Source organism: Xenopus laevis, chromosome 7L, assembly GCF_017654675.1.
Source record: "Xenopus laevis strain J_2021 chromosome 7L, Xenopus_laevis_v10.1, whole genome shotgun sequence".
NCBI lineage: Eukaryota > Metazoa > Chordata > Amphibia > Anura > Pipidae > Xenopus > Xenopus laevis.
The window spans coordinates 134,299,175-134,321,710 of NC_054383.1; positions in this window are offsets into that span (position 1 = coordinate 134,299,175).

A 22,536-nucleotide genomic window follows, 5' to 3' on the forward strand; every position below is an offset into this window, starting at 1 on the left:
TTAAAAAATCTAAGAAAAATTGAGAAAAGCTTTAATTAACTGTGTTAAAGAGTTAATTTTCATGAATAGAACATAAAGGTTTGAAAATGTTTATAGTAAACACATTTAAATGATTACAGATTGAAAGAAAGAAATACACACGTATTTGAGAGGACAACACTTTCCCCTCCTTCCCTCTTATCGTGTCCCCGTGCTGGAAAATGCTTCCCTCAATATAACCGAATGTTTCTATCACCTCCCCATCTCTCTTCTAAGCTTTACAGGTTAAGGTCTTGGAGCCTTTCATATATTCTTTAGGCCATCAATCATCCCCTCTGAATATTATCTTTCTGTAAATAGAAGTTCCAAAATAGAATAAAATGTTGAAAAGATGAGGTTTGATGAGTGACCTATATAGTGGTAGTACAACACCTATATATTATCAAAACAATGACACCCAATCATCAAAAAACACCAATTACAGGACAATATGAAGCGATATTTTGTTGTCTTCCTTCTTCACATGTCAACCATAAAACCATTTAGTTCCCAATCCATCCAAATATATTATCAAGAGTCAAAAGTTCCTCTAGGACCATGGAGCTACACAACACAACATAGATGTACCGGACAACAGACAAAAAGTGCAAAAAGTGCAAAAATATGCAACTCCTGCAAAACAGGAACAGTGCAGGGACAGGACAATACAGTGCACACTCAGCAGATGTAATATGTTAAACGTCAGACATGATGGGTGTATCATTGTGATATGACAGTAGTAAGAACATGATAAAGAACATGATAAAGTGCAGATGTGCTCATAGAGAACAATTGTATCCAATGGCTATTTATTTATACAATGGCGTACAGTGGCTGTGTAACGTTGTGGTATATAGTAAGGTCAGATGGAGTGTGAGTGTGATAGAGATCTGTCCGGTCCTTGGGGGAAGAAACTGTTACACAGTCTGGTAGTGAGGGCCCTAATGCTTCAGTACCTTTTTCCAGATGGCAGGAGTGTGAGCAGTGAGTGTGAGGGGTGTGTTGGATCAGACACAATGCTGATGGCTTTACGGATGCAGCGAGTGGTGTAAATGTCTGTGATGGAAGGAAGAGAGACACCTATGATCTTCTCTGCTGTCTTCACTATCCTCTGCAGGGTCTTGTAATCGTTGTGACTTATGTTATGTAATAGTTGGAATCCAGTGAGCTTGTAAAGCATAATGTGGCCTAAGTTCTAATAATGTGCAGTTTTAAATATAATCATCTCCAAAGTTTACACGCTGATGCCTCAAAGGATGCTAGCATCTGTCCACAGAGAGGCCACCAACATCCAAAATCTGCTTGCCTAAGCCTCCAGTGTTAAAGGTAGCTAAAAGAGTGAAGGAATCACTATCATGCACATGATTCTCTTAGATAGGGAGATGCAGCCCCACCTCTTACTTTAGTTTCACCGCTTCCTCCATTTGGAAACATCAGACAACCACATGGAAAAGTAAACCTTTTTGACTATAGCAAACATTGGGCCAGATTCAATTCAGTGAGAAAAAGTTATCTCATAGTTTATCATGTGAAAACTCATGGTCGGGTTTCAAATGAGAAACCTTTTTCTCACTGAACTGAATCTGGCCCATTGATTGGGACTGAAAGCATTTATACACACTATGAGGGAAATTTACTTACCTCCGAAGATCGGCCAGCGCTGGCTTCGCTCAAATCCGCAACACTTCGCCAGGCCATCGCAAATTCACGAAGATCTGAAGTTGTGCACAGGTTACCGAACACTTGCGAACTTGCGCTGGTGATAATACGATAAGCAGTCCGAAGTTACGCTAGCGATGCCTAATTAGAATACAGCGTGCAGTTAAAGTACAATGGACTTGTATGGTGCAGCAACTACATTACACTACACAAGGCCAGGGAAACTTAATAAAATTAAATAGAGGTTTTATATTGCCCTACACATGTGCCCACTGTATAGTTTAGGTGCCAAATGTAAGGTGGAAGGAGGGTCCCCCAAAAAAAAATGTTTCGATCTTTTTTAGCCTATCTCCCAGTAAAAAGTAAAAAACTCCAGCGTTTTTTGGGACTTAGAAAAATGTTCAACTTTTTTTTTGACAAAATCTACTTCACCAGCGAATTTTCGCCAGCGTTAGCCACATCGCCCTTTAGTAAATTTTCCCCCAAATGACTATATCTGCCTATATTCAATAAGTAGACAAAGTTGAACTTTGCCTTAAAGGAGAAGGAAAGGCTAAAATTAAAGGGATACTGTCATGAGAAAAAAAAATTCTAAATGAATCAGTTAATAGTGCTGGTCCAGCAGAATTCTGCACAGAAATCCATTTCTCAAAACAGCAAACAGATTTTTTTATATTCAATTTTGAAATCTGACATGGGGCTAGACATATTGTCAATTTCCAAGCTGCCCCAAGTCATGTGACTTGCGCTCTGATAAACTTCAATCATTCTTTACTGCTGTACTGCAAGTTGGAGTGATATCACCCCCCTCCCTTTTCCCCCCCAGCAGCCAAAATATGCACAATAGGAAGGTAACCAGATAACAGCTCCCTAACACAAGATAACACCTGCCTGGTAGATCTAAGAACAACACTCAATAGTAAAAACCCATGTCCCACTGAGACACATTCAGTTACATTGAGAAGGAAAAACAGCAGCCTGCCAGAAAGCATTTCTCTCCTAAAGTGCAGGCACAAGTCACATGACCTGGGGCAGCTGGGAAATTGACAAAATGTCTAGCCCCATGTCAGATTTCAAAATTGAATATAAAAAAATCTGTTTGCTCTTTTGGGAAATGGATTTCAGTGCAGAATTCTGCTGGAGTAGCACTATTAAAGGATGCGTTTTGAAAAAAAACATGTTTTCCAATGACAGGATCCCTTTAAGTAAACTTCATCAGAAAGGTCTATATAAATACACCAGTAAACCCACAAATTAATGCTGCTCTGAGTCCTCTGTCAAAAGAAACACAGCATTTCTTTCCTTCTATTGTGTACTCATGGGCTTCTGTATCAGGCTTCCTGTTTTAAGCTTAAACCTCCAGGGCTAGGGCTTGAGCATGCTCAGTTTGCTCCTCTCTCCCTGCCTCCTCTCCTCCCTGCTGTAATCTGAGCCCAGAGTTATGACGAGTGAGCAGGGAAACTCAATTCAGATGTGATGTCACACCAAGTGAATATGGCAGCTGCTATCCTAAACAAACAGAGAGAGCTTCCTTTCTTCCTTGGTCAGTGATTAAATATGTATCTTTGAGCCTAATGTGCCCCCTGTTATTTTTTGCATTTTATTTCAGTATATATATATGTTCCCAAATCACAGGATCTAGTGGGGATTCTTGAGAAACACTTTGTTATCTTTGCTTTCTTTGAGCTTACACATGTTATCTCTTTTTAGTTTCCCAACATGTCCTTCTCTTTCCTGTCCTTCTCTTTCCTGTCCTTCTTTTCACTGTTCAATCTCCCTAATCTCACTCCCTTTTTTTCTTCCTTCTTCTTTTTTCCCCTGTTGCCCTTAATTCCTTTTCAAAGCTCTTTCTGTAATTAGCCCTGAATAAGAGAGAGATAGAGAGAGAGAGAGAGAGAGAGAGAGAGAGAGAGAGAGAGAGAGAGAGAGAGAGAGAGAGAGAGAGATAACCTTGACAGAGCATCATACCATGAGTATTTACCAGGAGGTGCCTAAATATTATTTCTTATTATTATTATTATTATTTCAATTAGACTGCACTCTTTAATAACAAATATGTGCTTAAATTGTAACAGAATGTGTATATGTGAACTGATGTGTTTTTTTAGCTATATCACATTGACCAGATTGGTAGAAAGAAGTCATCTTCAGGAGAATGAATCATTTTGGCTCTTCATTCCCCATTTTCTTTCTCCAGGTGAATAACCAGTATTTGCAACTTCCCATTATCTTGAACAGTGGTCAGATTCGATTATATCAGTTAGGATGGTCTCTAATCATCGAAACAGATTTTGGCCTAAAATTGAAGTACGACTGGAACTCCATCTTAAGCATATCCCTATCTAGCAGCTTCTTTTTAAATGTTTGCGGTATGTGTGGCAATTTTAACGGCAACCCTGCTGACGATCAGGCTAATCCAGCAGGTACACAAGCACCCAATGTGGCTGAGTTTGGCAAAAGCTGGAAAGTTGAGGATGAGGACATGTTTTGTTGGCACAATTGCAGCGGCGAGTGCAAGAGCTGTCCCATGGAGGCCCAACAAAAGTTTGCAGATGATAAGAATTGTGGAATTATCTCTAAAGCAGATGGGCCATTCCGCCGATGCCATTCAGTGCTGGACCCTAAAATATATGTAAAGAACTGTGTGTACGACTTGTGCATAAATGAAGGAATGAAGCAAATGTTTTGTGAAAGTCTGAAAGCCTATGCAGATGCTTGCCAGAATAATAACATTGCAATTGAAGAATGGAGACAAATCTCTGGATGCCGTAAGTAAAATATGAGGGTTTTGAGGAAACCCAAAAGTTATTAATTAACTATATTTCTCTATGGGCCACTATATTTGTATCCATGTTTATGTCTGTGTTTAAAATATCGAAACATTCCTTCTTGTTATTGGGGTTTTCCCATTACTGACCAATGTAAGTCAAGCACAACTTTATTAAAGGGATCCTGTCATCGGAAAACATGTTTTTTTCAAAATGCATCAGTTAATAGTGCTACTCCAGCAGAATTCTGCACTGAAATCCATTTCTCAAAAGAGCAAACACATTTTTTTATATTCAATTTTGAAATCTGACATGGGGCTAGACATTTTGTCACTTTCCCAGCTGCCCCAGTCATGTGACTTGTGCCTGCACTTTAGGAGAGAAATGCTTTCTGGCAGGCTGCTGTTTTTCCTTCTCAATGTACTGTAACTGAATGTGTCTCAGTGGGACATGGGTTTTTACTATTGAGTGTTGTTCTTAGATCTACCAGGCAGCTGTTATCTTGTGTTAGGGAGCTGCTATCTGGTTACCTTCCCATTGTTCTTTTGTTTGGCTGCTGGGGGGAAAAGGGAGGGGGGTGATATCACTCCAACTTGCAGTACAGCAGTAAAGAGTGATTGAAGTTTATCAGAGCACAAGTCACATGACTGGGGGCAGCTGGGAAATTAACAATATGTCTAGCCCCATGTCAGATTTCAAAATTGAATATAAAAAAATCTGTTTGCTGTTTTGAGAAATAGATTTCAGTGCAGAATTCTGCTGGAGCAGCACTATTAACTGATTCATTTTGAATTTTTTTTTTCCCCATGACAGTATCCCTTTAATGTTAGGTCATATATCTTGCTTATTGTAAACCTACAGGTACAAGTATATGACAGGAGATAGGGAAACCTATGGATAGACTAAAAGGACTGGATTCTTATCAGTATAAGTCAGATTTTACAGAATAGCTGAGGTTGACAAAATACACATCAAGTTCAGCTCTTTGCCCAAGTAACTCCTGAACATTGTCTTAATATATCTATTTACAAACTACTAAGGGAGATTATATATAAAACATCCATCAAGGTCAACTGTTCTATTCACATGAAACCTGCCTAATAGGGATGTACCAAATCCACAATTTTGGGATCCGCTGAATCCTGAATCCTTCGTCAACTATTTAGACGAATACCGAACTGAATCTGAATACTAATTTGCATATGCAAATTAGGGTAGGGAAGGGCGAACGAGAACCACATGCTGTGCTGTAAAACATTTTTTACTTTCTGTTTGTGTGATGAAAATTCACATGATTTTAAGCATTTGGATTCAGTTCAGTCAGGCATGAGGATTCAGCCGAATCCTGCTGAAAAACGAAAATCCTGGATTCGGTGCATCCCTACTGCTAGTTGATCCAGAGGCAGGTAAAAAAGCTTTTCCAATTTGGGTGAAACATTCCTTCCTGAGTCCAAGAGGGCAATCCAACCAGTTCCTAGGCCAACTATTTCCTCATTGGGCTAAAAAATATATTAGTGATAGATGTCCTTAAAGCTTATTACAATTGCGTAGACTATAATTTATAAAAATACTTTTTGCTTTGAATCAAATTCACATTACTTTTTGGATGACAAGAATTATCCTACCAAATGATAAGGTTAAGGTTTAACTTGCATTTTAATTTTGTATTTTCAGCACTGCCGTGTCCTGAGAATAGCCAGTACAGGCTTTGTAGTCGTTCCTGTCCTCTCACCTGTAATGCTGGTGCTACTCCATCAAATTGCTCTGCATCTTGTATAGAGGCCTGTGAGTGTAGGGATGGCTATGCTCTGGATGGAGGCAAATGTATTCTTATGGAGAGCTGTGGCTGTATCTATGAAGGAAGACTATATGGAGCTAATCAAACTTTCTGGGCTGACAGCAAGTGTGAGAATCAGTGCATGTGCAACCCCAGCACCAAGAGGGTTGAATGTAAAGCAGTGATGTGTAAGCCAAGAGAGAAGTGTGCAGTGAACAATGGCATTCAGAATTGTTACCCTATCTCTTTTGGAACTTGCTCTGCCTCTGGAAATCTACACTATGTTACATTTGATGGGGTGAAGTACAACTTCCAGGGTACATGTATCTATCAGTTTGCTGCACTGTGCAACAAAACAGGAGATCTGGTGGACTTTAAGGTCCATGTTGGAAATGAAAACAGAGGCAGCAAGATGGTGTCTTATACCACCATGGTTCAGGTTGAAATCTTTGATTTTAACATTGTAATCAACAATCAATATAAGAACCGGATTTTGGTAAGCACCATCAAAATATTGAACTTGAAATAAATAGCATTTACTTGTGCCGGATAGAAATAAATAGTATGTTAAGTAACATCTTCATTTGTGATGTTGTTGGTCTTTAAAAGTCCAATATGTTTAAACAGGTTTGAGGTCAATTATTCGTTTCTCTATATGTTTTCAGCTGAATGGTCTTCTTACAAACTTTCCATTCGTTTTCGCAAACGGCAAGATGTCTATCTACAAGCAGGGTTTGTATGCCATTATCCAGACCGATTTTGGCTTAAGAGTCACTTTCAGCTGGGATGGTTATGTCGCTGTCAGAATTCCCACCACTTATTCAGGAGCAGTGTGTGGGCTTTGTGCTAACTTTGATGGCAACAAGGCCAATGAGTTTTTAATGCCAAACAATGTTCTGACTCCAAACTCAACAATATTTGGTCAAAGCTGGAATGTGAAAAATATTTCTGGATGTTTAGAAGCAGACCCTAGACCATGTTCTAATCTGTCAGATATTGAAAAACGTCAGCGCTCTATCCAAGGTGGTTGTGGTATTCTTTTAAATAACACCGGACCTTTCCGCAACTGCCATGCCAAGCTCAACCCAGAAGGATACTTTAAGGACTGTGTGTATGATGCTTGCTACTATAAAGAAAAACAAGAGATGATGTGCAGAGTCATAGCCAGTTATGCAGCCTCTTGTCAAAGTTTTGGTGTGACTATATTCCCTTGGAGATCTGCAAGTTTCTGCAGTAAGTTTTGAAGTCAATATATGGTATAAAGCTTTGTTACAGTATAAATAGTACATAATTGCTAGATTCAAAAGGGCCCTGATGTACTTAGACAACTTGTGGGGATAAATCAGTGTAAACAAAGCATGGCAGATTAAATACCAGAAAAAAAAGAGCATAACACACATGCAACAGGGTAATACAATAGATCTTGGGGTTAACATGACTGGTAGTTTCCAGTTAAATAAGGCAATTGGATAGTAGCTCTCAAGCCATTTATTCAGCAGACCTTTACTGAGTGGGTCCATGATGTAAGGCCTACAAGCCAGCCAAGGCCCTAATGAAAGCAGCCATCTTCATGCAGATTTACACTTTACAGCCCCCTTCCAGGTTCCAGTTAAAGGATACTAGCTCACATGACCTTCATTCAGCAGACCTTTACTGAGTGGGTCCATGATGTAAGGCCTACAAGCCAGCCAAGGTCACCCTGATGGATTTGTTTCAACAACTGCTGTCCTCAAACTTAATTGGACTTTTGTGGAGGGTTTGAGATACAGTATATATGTATACTATATACATATTGTGGTAGAGTGACTAGGAAAAGGTCACTCTAGCCTTTAATTTCTCCCCAGGTACTGAGAGGGGCTTCAGGAAGGGAGTTATTAAACAGAGAATCAGCGCTCTGTTTAAAGACTTTAGTAGCCAGGGACTCCATTCCATAGATCCAGTCCAGAGATTGGAGTTCACCTTCCACAGGAAAGCTGTCCTGTGGAAAGACTATTTAAAGTTAATTAGAATGGGATAGTGTGTCTCTCAGCAGGGCACGGCAGGTAGGAGACCTGGCTGTGTGAGGAACTTCCAGAGGAGCTGGGAGTGCCGCCTGTTACTGCATGAAGCAGAGGGAGCCCGTGGCTGTGACTAAGAGCCAGATTTTGTTGTCTGTGTGGGACATTGAAGAAAAGCCAGGAGGCTAAGAAGTTCATTCCAAGACTGTGAGTACAGGGGTGAGCCACAACAATTGTTTTGTTTGCTGGTAGTCCACAAGGGGCCCAGCCTAGTCAGGGACTGCTCCAGAGTTGGAAGGTAGTGCCCAATGGGCTAGGTTTTATTTTATGATTTGTTTGAATGATAAAATGGTCACCCCTGTGTCTGTGGACAATACACTGTGTCGGTGCAAAGTGCGAAAATAAACGTGTGTTCCTTGAAGAAGCTGTGTGTCCCTGTCTTTATGCTCATTTTTCCTATGCTGCCTGACTACCATTGACTAATTCCCCCCTAAAAGTTACGTGTTCAAGCCGCCAGCTTGCCACAATATGTATATATACGTATTTAAAACATATTTGGTTAATTAATTACCAATTCATTTTTCCAGAGGACAGGAGAGTATCTGTTAAAGGATAAGTAAACCTTAAAAATAAGTTCATGTTAAATTGATGAGGGGGCTATTCTAAGAACTTTTGCAATGTACATTCATTATTTTTTTTTATTCCAAGATACATGTACTGTTACTATGAATGAATTTTGTTACAACAGCGCCACCTGCTGGTCATTTTCCCACCAGTCTGACCAGCAAGTAGTCAAGGAAGTTGTCAGGAGAAAGAAAGAGGCTGATGTTCTTCTGCTTAGGAATAAAATTAGAAACCTTTCTCACACCTTTCCGAAGCAGAAGAACATCAGCCTCTTTCTTTCTCCTGACAACTTCCTTGACTACTTGCTGGTCAGACTGGTGGGAAAATGACCAGCAGGTGGCGCTGTTGTAACACAATTAATTATTAGTAACAGTACATGTGTCCTTTAATATCTTGGAATTAAAAAATCAATAAATAATGAATGTACAATGCAAAAGTACTTACAATAGCCCTCTCATCAATTTTACATTTTCTTATTTTTTTTTACTTATCCTTTAAGGTATGAGAAAGTAAGTTCTGTCTTAAAGTGCCAAAAGTTTTTTATTATTTACAGTGACAGCTGTGGCAGAGACAATAGATAGTAATATGTTACTAATATTTCTCCATGATTATGTAATCATCATCCTTGTATTTCAGTAAGTATTTACTCACTAATACATTTAACTGTTTATATTACAGGTCTATCGTGTGTAAGAAGTCATTATGAGGTGTGTGCATCAGGCTGTGCTCCAACATGTCTTACTCTATCTCCTCCCAAGGGGTGTAGCCTCCAATGCTCAGAGGGCTGTGAATGTGATGATGGTTTTATTCTCAGTGGTGGAGACTGCGTCCCACTTTCCCAGTGTGGTTGCAATTATTATGGCAAATATTATATGGTTGGCGAAAATTTTTTACTTGGTAGAGAATGCAATAAAACATGTCTATGTACTGTAAATGGAGTAGTGGAATGCAAAGATTTCTCCTGTGGTCCAAATGCAGTTTGTAAGGTAATGGATGGAGTTCAGAAATGCCAACCCATTGGTTCTGCCACATGTTCTGCAGCTGGCGACTCTCACTATATGACTTTTGATGGACAAGCCTTTGAGTTTCAAGGCACCTGCACCTACACACTTGCCAAATTGGTCACTAACAGTACTAATCTGGAACCCTTTACTGTCAATGTAGAAAATAAAAGATCAGGCAAAGGACAGGTGGCTGTAACCAAAGTGATAACTCTTCAAGTGTATGGACACACTCTCATACATCAGAATAACTATCAAGGTGTCATAATGGTAAGTAATGCTATAACTGCAAAGCATTGTTTCTGCAGTCTACTTTACAAACCCCTACTTAATTCTTGTACATCTTTATACATATATTCATCTTAAATTCTAACAATTATACCAGAATATTTGATCTAAATTTAATCTAATTTCTTCAATTTGATCTATTTGGTTTTGATGGAACTTTCAGTGAGTACATTGGTTTGTATCTGCTGCATGCTGGTTTGAGTTCCTTAACTGAATAAAGACTGGCATACATGGGCAACTGTGCTTGTTTAGGAAATTTTGCACCAGTCTGGTAACCAATAACAGCCTTCATATCATCACATGTTTTTTTTGCCATCAGGTGCCCAATAAATGATTTTATAGTTTATGGACCTGGTGCAAAATGTATTACTGTTATTATATTACACAGTAGTCATCTGCAATGTGACATCCTGATTGTCATGTCAACACCTTTATGTAAAATAGATTTATTCTAGGTTAGTTATCATCAAGTGAAACCCATACAAATATAGGGAAGACATACAAAGTATAGTTGCTGGACTTGAACCTATGACTTAATTGGCATTTGGGTGAAGCGAGGACTTCTCAAACTACCACCACCTCTGTGCCTAGTCTAGATGTGGCAGTGGCTCCAGAGTTCTTCTGTGTCAATAGGCACAGATTCACTCAATTCAGAACAGAAGGACTGATCAGTGCTGAGTGCAAATTTTGATGCAAGTACCTTTAATTAAAGTGGGGACCACAACTACAATTGCAGTCATAAACGATCCCTTTAGTATGTCCTATATTGTCAGGTATTGTTTTCCTATAATGGACTTCATGTAATACAAATATATTTTTAATTGCCATTTTTGTGTATACCGGGCAGTGTGCCATTGTCCTAAATTTACAATTTCTTTTTGGCTGAAACTGGATTTTTAACCCAATGTCGGAATTGTCTAGGCAACTGATATGTAGTTCTGGTTCCATTAGGGATTTGGGAAAACCCTTTATTTGTTACATGGCAACAACTTGAAGGCGTGGAGACCAAATGCATTGAGTTAAATAATTCTCTCTTTTACATAGGTTAATGGTGTGATCAACAACCTCCCAATAACAATTGCATATGGAAAGATCCAAGCTTACCAAAATGGACAGAGAGTCATTATTGACACAGACTTTGGACTTGAAATCAGTTATGATTTGGTTTATCACATTCTGGTGACAGTTCCTGGAAACTACAAGGGCCAGTTAGGTGGACTGTGTGGCAATTATAATGGCGATAAAAAGGATGAGTTCCAGAGTCCAAATAAAATATTATTGGCTGGTGCTATCACCTTTGGATCATCTTGGAGGGTTGAGATTCCTGAGGTTGTATGTGATGATGGTTGTGGTGGAAATAATAACCCATGTCCTGCCTGTAATGACAGGCTAATAAATATACTTCAACAAGATAGTCAATGTGGCTTCCTGAAGAAGAATGACAGCTCTTTAAGCATCTGCTACAGCACCATCATTCCCGATCCCTATTTTAATAATTGCATTTTTGATATGTGTGCTGGTCTGGGAGACAGAAAAATCCTATGCCACAGTGTCCAAAGTTACGTTGCAGCTTGTCAGACAGCTGGTGTCATCATGCAACCATGGCGAACTGCAACATTTTGCCGTAAGTAATGTTTTGTGGTTTAGCTTGGCCTTACTCTAAGTATAGTGCAGTCTGGTGTATATATTTTGTATTGAACTTCCACTTCAATTAACCTTGTGCATCACTGATAAGTCTATAAGTTAATTTTTAAAAGCATGGTGGTCAGTACAACATTTTTCCTTGAACCTGTCCTGTATGTGGAACTCCACATTGTATCAGTTGCATTCATGGATGAAACCATGTATGGCAGGGGTCCCAACTTTTTTTTACCTGTGAGCAACATTCAAATGTAAAGAGTTGGAGAGCATCGCAAGCATGAAAAAATCCCTGTGGGTGCCAAATAAGGGATGCAATTGACTGTTTAGTAGCCCCTACATGGACTGGCAGCCTACAGCAAGTTCTGTTTGGCACCACACCTGGTTTTTATGCAACCAGAATGTGCCTACAAGCCAGGAATGCAAAAATAAACATCTGATTTAAGGCTACTGGGAGCAACATCCAATGGTTTGATGAGCAACACGTTGCCCAAAAACCACTGCTTGGGGACCACAGATCTAGGGGAACCCTGGAATAACCACCAGGTCCAGACTGGTGGACCTAGTGTCTATAAATACAATTGATTGTAGCTAATTAGAGTAGACCAAAAGGGCACATTGGCACTCTCCAGATGTTCCTAGGAGCATATATAGGCACAAGTACCGTTGAGCACTGGTTTCATAAGCAGATAGCGTAACCTCTATGGCAGCTCCATATTCTTGTATAGTTCCACATACTGTAAGATGGCTGCATAAAAGCCAAATGGATACAATCAATGTTTCCTAACTGAAACAATCAGTATTATTAATTTCTGTTCAATGATTAATCTGATTTCTCCATAAGCACTCAACTGCCCACCCAACAGCAAATCCAAGGTGTGTGCGGATACATGTTCCATGGCATGTACTGCCATTGCAAATCCTTCCAAATGCCCTACCACATGCTCCGAGGGCTGTGAGTGTGACGATGGTTATTTCTTTGATGGGCGTGGCTGCGTATCTATGGAAGACTGTGGCTGTTCTGCAGATGGAAGATATTTTAGGGTGGGTATTATTTAAGTGTTTGACCTACATTGACCCTTCTATGCAGCCCTACATAGAACATAAATGGAAGGTGAAAATACTGTTAGAATGTTTTTTGTATTTTGTGTAATTATAGATGAATATGTTGAGCAATTGTTCTCTTTTTGGGGAGGCTAACCCTCCATGAATTCAATACTTTTCTTGCCATAGAACCTATGATGCCAACAAAATAAGTACCATCATGCCAGTGATGTAGCTTCTACAGTTCCAGGTTTCTCTTTACTCTATGCTATGATTCCTATTGATGAAAATCTTTTTTCAACATCACATGGTGCACTATAGGACACCATGGGTCAACATACCACACATTTTTCATGGGAAAGTATGATTTCTTGAAAGTGTGAATATGTTGAATCATCCGTGTCAAAGGTCTAGACAAGTCAGTTCCATCTGTGTTATACTTAATTGCTAGTGTTAGTAACTGAGCCATATGAAAACATTTTCTTGATGTTCCTCCTAATTTATTTAGAACTCACATATCTAGATGTTTCTTACATATTGCTACTACAGCTTTATTAATACTACTAATACACTGTTTATGTCCCACAGCCTATGGAGAAAGTCTTTGTCCATGACTGCAAAGAAGTCTGCATTTGCAACCCATCCACTGGCCTTGTATGTGAGCCAACAAATTGCACCAAAGATGAAAAATGCCAGCTTTTGAATGGCGTTTTAGGATGTTTTAGTTTAGGTAAATACACGTATTCCTTAATATATCAACAACTGTTGTGTGGTTAAAAGATTACAGTAAATTAGTAAAGTAAATGTTGTATTTAATTCTAATGACCCTCCTCATCCAAATATTTGTAAGACAGATACAACCTTTTTACATCCATGCCCAACATCCTTGATACTCTATAAATAATCATTAGAGGGTGAAACTACCTTATCAATGCAACCACTCATTTAAATAGGAATTCTACCTTCTTAAACCATGTGCCACTGATAAAACTTAGTATATGATAGTGATTTACCAAATACAGCATTTTGCTTGAGATTCTACCAAATCCAAATACTTTCTGCAGGATTTGGATTCAGCCAGTTCCATACAATTTGGATTCAGTTTGACTGAAACCTAAAAGGGATTATGCCATGATTTTTATGGTGTCGTTTTTATTTTTAAATTATACTGTTTACACTGCAAATCACTCTACTATAAAAAATCTTATTCTTCAACCAACAAGTGTATTTTTTTATAGTTGTAATATTGGTGTGTAGGCAGCCATCTCATGTAATTTTGCCTAGCCACGTGCTTTCAGAAAGTGCCAGCATTTCACAATGGAACTGCTTTCAGATAAGCTTTTGTTTCTCCTACTCAATGTAACTGAAGGAGTCACAATGAGACTTGGATTTTTTACTATTGAGTACTATTCTCATATCTACCACTAGGTGGGACATGGGAGAATTTTTAGCAATGCAGGTGCCAGAGAGCAGTTATCTGGTTATATTCCCATTGTTCTGATGATGGGCGGCTGGGGGAAAGGGAAGAGGGTGATATCACTCCAATTTGCAGTGCACTTTTGAAAAACAGATTTTAGTGCAGGAGTCTGATGCAGCAGCATTATTATCTGATATGGTTTGAAGAAAACATGTCTTGTGACATTTAAGCTCCAGAAAACTGAACCCAAACATCTGTGTTCCCATTTGATGCAGTGTTTAGATTTTTCTCTAATATATACACATGACTTCAGATTTGGTTCTGCGTTCAGACATATCCTTTGTGAAGGACTTGCCCAATTCTAAAAATTGGTGTATCTCTAGTAAATGACTTTCTGCTATAGCTTGAAATGAGAATGAGCCTATTTTATCGGTACATAACAGACTGGTACAAAGTAAAGTAAGACCTTGACTTGTATCTTTAGAGACAACATTACAGTAGGTATCCGAATAAAAGCCTAATACCACTAAAATACAACACACAGATATGGGAATGTGGTCTTTTGTGGAACAGTAATAAAAATGTTAGAACCTCCACATTTCAGGTTCCTTCTTGTATAAATGACACTGGCTCTAGCAGTAGACTGAAGAAGATTTTAATATAAAGCTGAGGTTGTTTATGTCCATCATAATAATAAATAAGAGAAAAACACTTCTCATGTCCAATCAAATGTATTTTGAAAATAAATTTGGTATCTTTTTTTTTTTTTAGATCCATGCCAATCAACCAGCTGCAGGGAAAAAGAAACATGCAGCATTAAAGATGGAATCTCAGTCTGTGTGCCCAACTACTTTGGCACTTGTTGGGCATCGGGTGACCCACATTACAAGACTTTTGATGATTTTACATTTGACTTCCAGGGAAGCTGTACATATGTTCTGTCCCAATACACTGGTACTGATGACGGACTGAGACCATTTATAGTAGAGGAAAAGAATGAGAACAGGGGAAGCCGGATGGTTTCTTTTGTCAGACTGGTCAATATCTCTGCCTATGGATATACGATCACACTTGTAAGAGGAGAATTTGGCAAAGTTAGGGTGAGTTTCCAACTTTTTTATAATTTAGACCTGTTATCAATTAAGGATATGCTTCCATGTTGAAATAGGTGAACACATTGTATATTGCAATCTTTGGGCCAGATTCAATACAGCATGAAAAAGTTATCTCATGGTTCATCACCTGAAAACTCATGGACGAGATTCAATCTGAGGAGAAAAAACGTCTTCTAATTCCGTTCCAATTTTTTTCCCATAGACTTCAATAGACTTTTCATTCGATAAACCGTGAGATACGTTTTTCTCATTGAATTGCATTTCATATTGAATCTCATCCATGAGTTTTCATGTGATAAACCATTTTCTCATTGATATTAATCTGGCCCTTTGTATATTATGTTATGTATCTTTTTCAAAGTCATCAGACATAGACATAAAATATTTTGCTTTTAGTTGACACAATAATTTAGGGATGTTGCGTGTTATTTCAAACCCATTTTGTGACATAATGGGCCAGATTTAATTCCATGAGGAAACATTATTTTATTATCATGTGAAAACTTATGGGTGATAATTAGTTTGAGGAAAATACACTTTTCTTCTAATTCACTTCCAATTTTTTCACATAGACTTCATGTTTTCATGTAATAAACAGTGAGAAAAGATTTTCTGCTGGGTCAAAGGGGAAAATCTGGAATTGAGTTAGGAGATAAACTTTTCTCATCAAAATTGAATCTGGCTCAATATCAAATATCCACATCTCTCACATGGATTCTAAATCTTTCTTAACAATGCAATCTAAATCTAATCTAAATCTAAGCAGAAATCTATCAGGTATATTAACTAATTTATATTTTTTAAGAAATTTAAGTTTTTAAAAGTTAATTTTACAGCTTCACAATCTCAATTTTTTTAGATTTATCAAGCAAAAAAAAATTTAAAAACTGAAAAAAATTGGCAGCTAAAAGCTGACTAGCTTGTGTAGAAGTTAATAGGAAGTGTATTTTCAAAGTGCAAGAGATTTTCCAGACTCATTCAATGAATAGTAGAATGTGATTTCAGTACAATCAAGATTTTTCACAATTTTCAAATTTCATATCATTTTAAAATCTGGCTCATGAAATGTGTTCAGTATGTAAAAGTTGGGGCTGATTTATTATTAATCAGGAAGTATCTTTATCAACACTTTACGATGAAAGAATATATTGGTCCTCTTCCAGTCTCACAGCCATTTAAGAAAGGCGTAGTAAAAAGTAGCACTCAGGGCTGTTACATGGATAAATAATACATTTAAGATACCAGTTTTGTGGGGTTTTCAGAGATGAGCAACCATACGAGCGGATAATCTATGAATACTAGAGAGAGGGTTTAGCTTTTCAATTCCCAGCCAGTGGCCATACTTGAATGTTAGAGAGGTCAATAAGGTGAATTAGATTAGAGTTTCTCCGGAGTGGGGAGAAAAGTGTGGCATCTACCCCTACCTTGTGAAGGACCACAGTCCAAGCCCAATGAGTTGGGGTAGTTACTGATATGTACCTAGGTACATCTGTGGAGGCCTAGTTGGCTGCATTCTGCATGGTCTCTGTAAAGCCTAAAAATAAGGCATGCGGTCACATATTGGGGTTTCAGCATTTAGTCACTACTGTACATATAAAGATTGGCCATTATTAACTTAATTATTTTCAGTGTGTAAACATTTTCCATATTCTTTCTTCCCATATACTATACCCATCATGGTCAAGATTCAGATGGTTATTAGCGCAAAGTGCAGCATTCAAACATATTCTGGAGTTGATAAATTTGGTAATTAATTTAAACTTTCCTGACTAAAAATTATTTTTATTCTGGCGGTCAGTGAATTTTTGATAAATCTAAAACCAGATCACACAGCTGTGAAACCGTCTAATTTTCCTGGTTCAATGTTTTAGAATGTGTCCAATAAAAATATATATGATGACTATATTGGGAAACAAATTGTTTCTAATGGTTTACTGCTTTAAATAAAACACGGTTATTTACATTTGGTAATATTTTTTTTCTTACATTTTATTTAGATAAATGATGTAACAGTTGGTCTTCCAGTGACCCTTTTAGATGGAAAGATCCACATATTTATTAGTGGTTTCTATGTTGTGGTGCTTACAGACTTTGGCCTTCAAGTAACATATGAGTATAACTGGCACTTGGTAGTTACCCTCTCTAGTAGTTACTATGGACTTACTAGTGGCCTTTGTGGTGACTTTAATGGCAACAGCAAAGATGATATCACTTTTGCTAATAAAACTGTTGCCCCGTCAGTCTTAACATGGGCCCAGAGCTGGAAAGTCAATGACGGCGATCAATACTGTTGGGATTCCTGCCCAGGACACTGCCAAGACTGTGATGACATAAAGAAGAAAAAATATGAAGATGAAGGGTACTGTAGCCTCATGCTTAAAGATGGGCCATTTGTTGACTGTCAGTCTATGGTTACACTTCAAACCTTTTTTGAAAACTGCCTTTATGATCTCTGCATATATGGTGGAGGAAATGTCATCTTCTGTCCAATTCTTAGCGCATTTGCTTACGAATGTAGGAAACAAGGGGCTAACATTTCTGACTGGAGGACACGATCTCGATGTGGTGAGTGAGGTCTTCAAGATGCTTAGAACCAGACCTGGCAGACACATTAGCTAAACTAATGTCTATAGAGCATACAATAAAACAACAGCCACATAGTCTGTTCAAGCATGAAGAAGCATGTATATTATATTGATGCTGATGAGATATTGTCAACTGTTGAGCAGTACCTAGTTTGGTTAACAATATCTACCAACATTTTTCTGATCTACATTTTTTCAGACTTGCAATCTGATGTCATTGTGGTTTCTCATCTGTTTTAGTGCTGAATTGCCCTGAAAACAGTCACTATGAATTCTGTGGAAATGCCTGCCCAGCCACGTGTTCTGATCAGCGCGCCCCAGCACATTGCAATGAAGACTGTGTGGAGACCTGTGAATGTGACAATGGCTTTGTTCTTAGTGGTGACAAATGTGTTCCTATTGAAAACTGTGGCTGTGATTACAACGGTGCCTATTACCAAGCTAATGAAGAGTTTTGGGCTGATGATCGGTGTGATACATTCTGCAAATGTGACCCATACTTGGGCATGGTGGTCTGTAAAGAGATGACTTGCAAAGTGAATGAACAATGTATGCTCATTAACGGTGTGTATAAATGCAAGGCAGTAAGCTTCTCCACATGTGTAGCATCTGGTGACCGACATTACACAACATTTGATGGTTGGAGATTTGATTTCATGGGTACCTGCATATATCAAGTAGTTGGAGTGGTATCGAGTGACCCATCTCTTAACAGTTTTACTGTCACAGTTCAGAACAACAATCGAGTCTCCTACACTAAGGTGGTTACTATGGAGGTCTATGATGTCATATTAACACTAAGCATGGACTACCCACGTCGTATCCTAGTATGTATAATTGTTTCATATCATTACTTAGTATTGACCCATGCATAAACTATTTTTTACATCATTTTTAAGTACTGCTTATGAGAAAACCTGGGTACTTGTCTTCTTCCATTTAGAATCTTTTTTACGCACGGTTGGGCCACAGGCCTTTTAACTTCTCTTCCGGTCATTATGGAAGGCAATGAATATAGAATGCCCTGACAGTTTCTGTACAATGGTTTCTCATGTCAGTTGGGTATTTATTATAAATAACTATGTCATATTTCTCTTCTGTATTAGGTTAATGGGATCCTCACTTCACTACCATTTTACTACCAAGAAGACAAAGTTGTAGTATTCTTAAGTGGTCGTTATGGCATCTTAAAGACTGATTTTGATGTTACTGTAACTTTTGACTGGTACAGCAATGCTGCAGTTACTGTGCCAATAGGTTACTCAAAGAATGTTGCTGGTTTATGTGGCAACTATAATGGCAACCCTGATGATGATTTCACCATGAAGAATGGAAAAATGGCTGCAAATGCTGTACAGCTGGGTGATAGCTGGAAAGTTGGAGATGTCCCTGGCTGTTCTCCACAGTGCACTACTAATTGTCTCCAGTGTTCTGCTGCTCAGCAACAAGACTATAAATCAACTAAATTTTGTGGACTTCTCATCAATACTAGCGGTCCATTCAGGCAGTGTTTATCAACAATTGACCCAACGCCGTACTTCAATGATTGTCTTTTTGATGCATGCCAATACCGTGGCCTTCCATCAACGTACTGTGGTGCCATCAGTTCATACGTCTCCGCGTGTCAAGCTGCTAAGATTGAAATCAAAGAATGGAGATCACCTACCTTCTGTTGTAAGCTGTGTTTTCAACATGTTATTTCACAATGTGTGAATGCTCTGACTATACCCTTAATGAATAAAACTCACATATAATTTTTATAAGGAAGAGTTTCAATACTGAACGGACAAATTGTGTCTATAACAAAAGTACAGTTCAGATGCATCTATATTGCCTTATAAATAATAAGTGGATATATCAAATTAGGAAAGCCCCATGTTTTGACTTCCTCAATTCATAAAATCTAATCAGTAATTTCACAACAGTATTTCAGATATTAGTTGGGATCAAAGTGAGGTTTCTCCTTGACTCAATCACATAAGATCTCTGTGACTATGTTTGTATGTAAATATGTAGGGTATTTTAAATGCATGATTTCAGAAGATTAAAGATTTGCTTTAGTACAATATGCTGTTGGCCATTACCACATTGTCCACAGCACAATGTATTTTGGAATATCTTGCACTATACATCCAAAATACATCCAAAAAAGGCTATTTGCTCTCTAATAACATATCATGGCTTACTCCACCAGGCTTTGAGTTACAACGCCATAGCTTGTGTCTCTGAACATTTTTATACATCCTGGCCATGGTATATCTAGTAGAAGTAAAACTAGAGCAACTGGACTTGCTTAGTAATCTTTGAAGATGTTCCACTACTCATCAGAGCAGCTTCTTCAGTTAAGATGAAGATGTTTCACTACTCATCAGAGCAGCTTCTTGGATGAGTAGTGAAATGTCTTTAATGATGAGCAAATCCAGTTGCTCTAGATTTACTTCTACTAGATAAAACTGCATAGCTTGCTTAACTCCTCCTACATACAAAGGCACCTAGCACATTGCAAATATGTACCTTGTGCTTTATTAGACCCTCCCAAGGTCTATGAGAGTAACATGGTTCCTAAATATAGTAGGGGAAATGAAGAGCATACAGTATGTTAGATAAAACCAAAGTGGTTTATAAGAACATAAGCATGGATATATGTGTATCGGACCTTCATTGTGGTGAATCAGAGTGACCTGAGACAATTGGGGAAATATGCAATCTAGGATTTCTTTAACAGTATTAATGTATTTTTTCTCTTTGCTTATTTTTCCTAGCACCATCCTGTCCTTTGTATAGTCACTATGAGTTGTGTGGGAATGGCTGCCCTATCACCTGCTTTGGACTTTCATCTCCCACTGGCTGTGATGTCCCCTGCAAGGAATCCTGTTCCTGTGATGATGGTTTCATTCTTAGTGGTGATTTATGTGTCCCTGTTATCCGTTGTGGTTGCATCTATATGGGCCAGTATTATCAGATGTTGGAGAGTTTTGTCCTCCAGTGCAATCAGAAATGCACTTGTGGACTATATGGTTTAGTTAGGTGTGAGAAAGAAATGTGTGGGGCCAATGAGGAATGCAAAGTGGTCAATGGAGTTCTTGGATGTCAACCAAGTGACTATGGTAGATGTGTGGCAAATGGAGACCCCCACTATATTTCATTTGATGGCCTCAATTATGATTTCCAAGGCACTTGTAGCTACACACTTGCAACTGTAATGGACTTTGACTTTCATCAATTACCATTTACTGTTATTGTGGAAAATGAAAGCTTTGGCAACACTCCGGTGTCTGTAACCAGAAAAGTCATTGTTAATATTTATGGTTACAGCATAGGCATCAAAAGAGACTGGGCAGCAACTGAGGTAAGTTTCTCAAAAAAGCCAATTTCTATTGAAACTTTATTTCAAAATTATTTTTTATTTTATGTTTTTGGTAATGTTTTGTTTCCAGTCTTAATTGTAGTAGGTGACGCTTGTTAATCAACCCTTTATTCTTTAAACTTCTGCTTCAAACTGTAAAATAGTAGCTCTGCTATATCTCAGAATACAGTTGAATATTATTCACAGTAACTTCTCCAAATAATTTAGTTGAAATTCTCTAAATCAATTTGCATGGAACAATATAATGTTTAAAATACATCATTAATCATTAATATAATCAATCCAGTAGGCTACTATTTTTAAAGCCTGTCAATTCTCAGATCAAATAGGTTAACCTAATGTTTCACCACATGTATCAAGTTTCCACCCGTGTCCCTCTTATTGAACTTTGAAAATATTTTCTATACCATTACTTATAATTCCACACTACCATTATTTGCATAGCTATTATGCAGTCATTATGGTTCCATCATTCTCTTTTACTCACCATTAATTGTAATTAAGAGGATCAGTGTGGACAAATGAGGGACCTCACTATTATGTCCCCATTTTCATATTTCATATTTCATCTGCTCTCTTACAATCCCCATAAATAACTTAGGTGCCAAAGGAATCATCATTTCATAGGAGTTTGTTATGATTTTGACTTTTATTGCTAAAGAAATATTGCTCTTTGATTATGAATCACCACAATTCATAGAATTCTGTCATCTTGTGCAAAGCAGAAAAAACTCTCCCTACCATATCCATGTCATCTTATCTTCACTACAAAAGGGAAAGAAAGGTGCTCCAGAATTTCAATGTAAATGGCTTACCAAGTAGATTGTGTGGTCCAGGTGCACCAGCCCCAGACCCTAAGCTTCAAGGAGGGGCAAACCAGAATATACAGCAAGAATAACAGGGCTATCCAGCACTCAGAAGAATCCACATCTTATCTTTAAATCCCAGACCCACAGAACATGTTGATTGGTATTTTATCCAAGTATTGAGTGTAAGGGTCTATTACTGTATATTTGTTGCCCTGTAAACAATGAATCCATATGGAAGTAGTTTTAGAGATTTTTGGCCAAACTTATCATGGAAATAGCATCAGTTCAGAAGACCTCTTGCCCAACCACTGAATTCAAGTTTAGATAGTTGACAAATATTTAAGACTGTTTTTCCCATACGTTCAATGTTCATGTAGATCATTGTTTTTCTGAATAGAAATAGTTGAGCTATGTTCTGCTGATTCATGC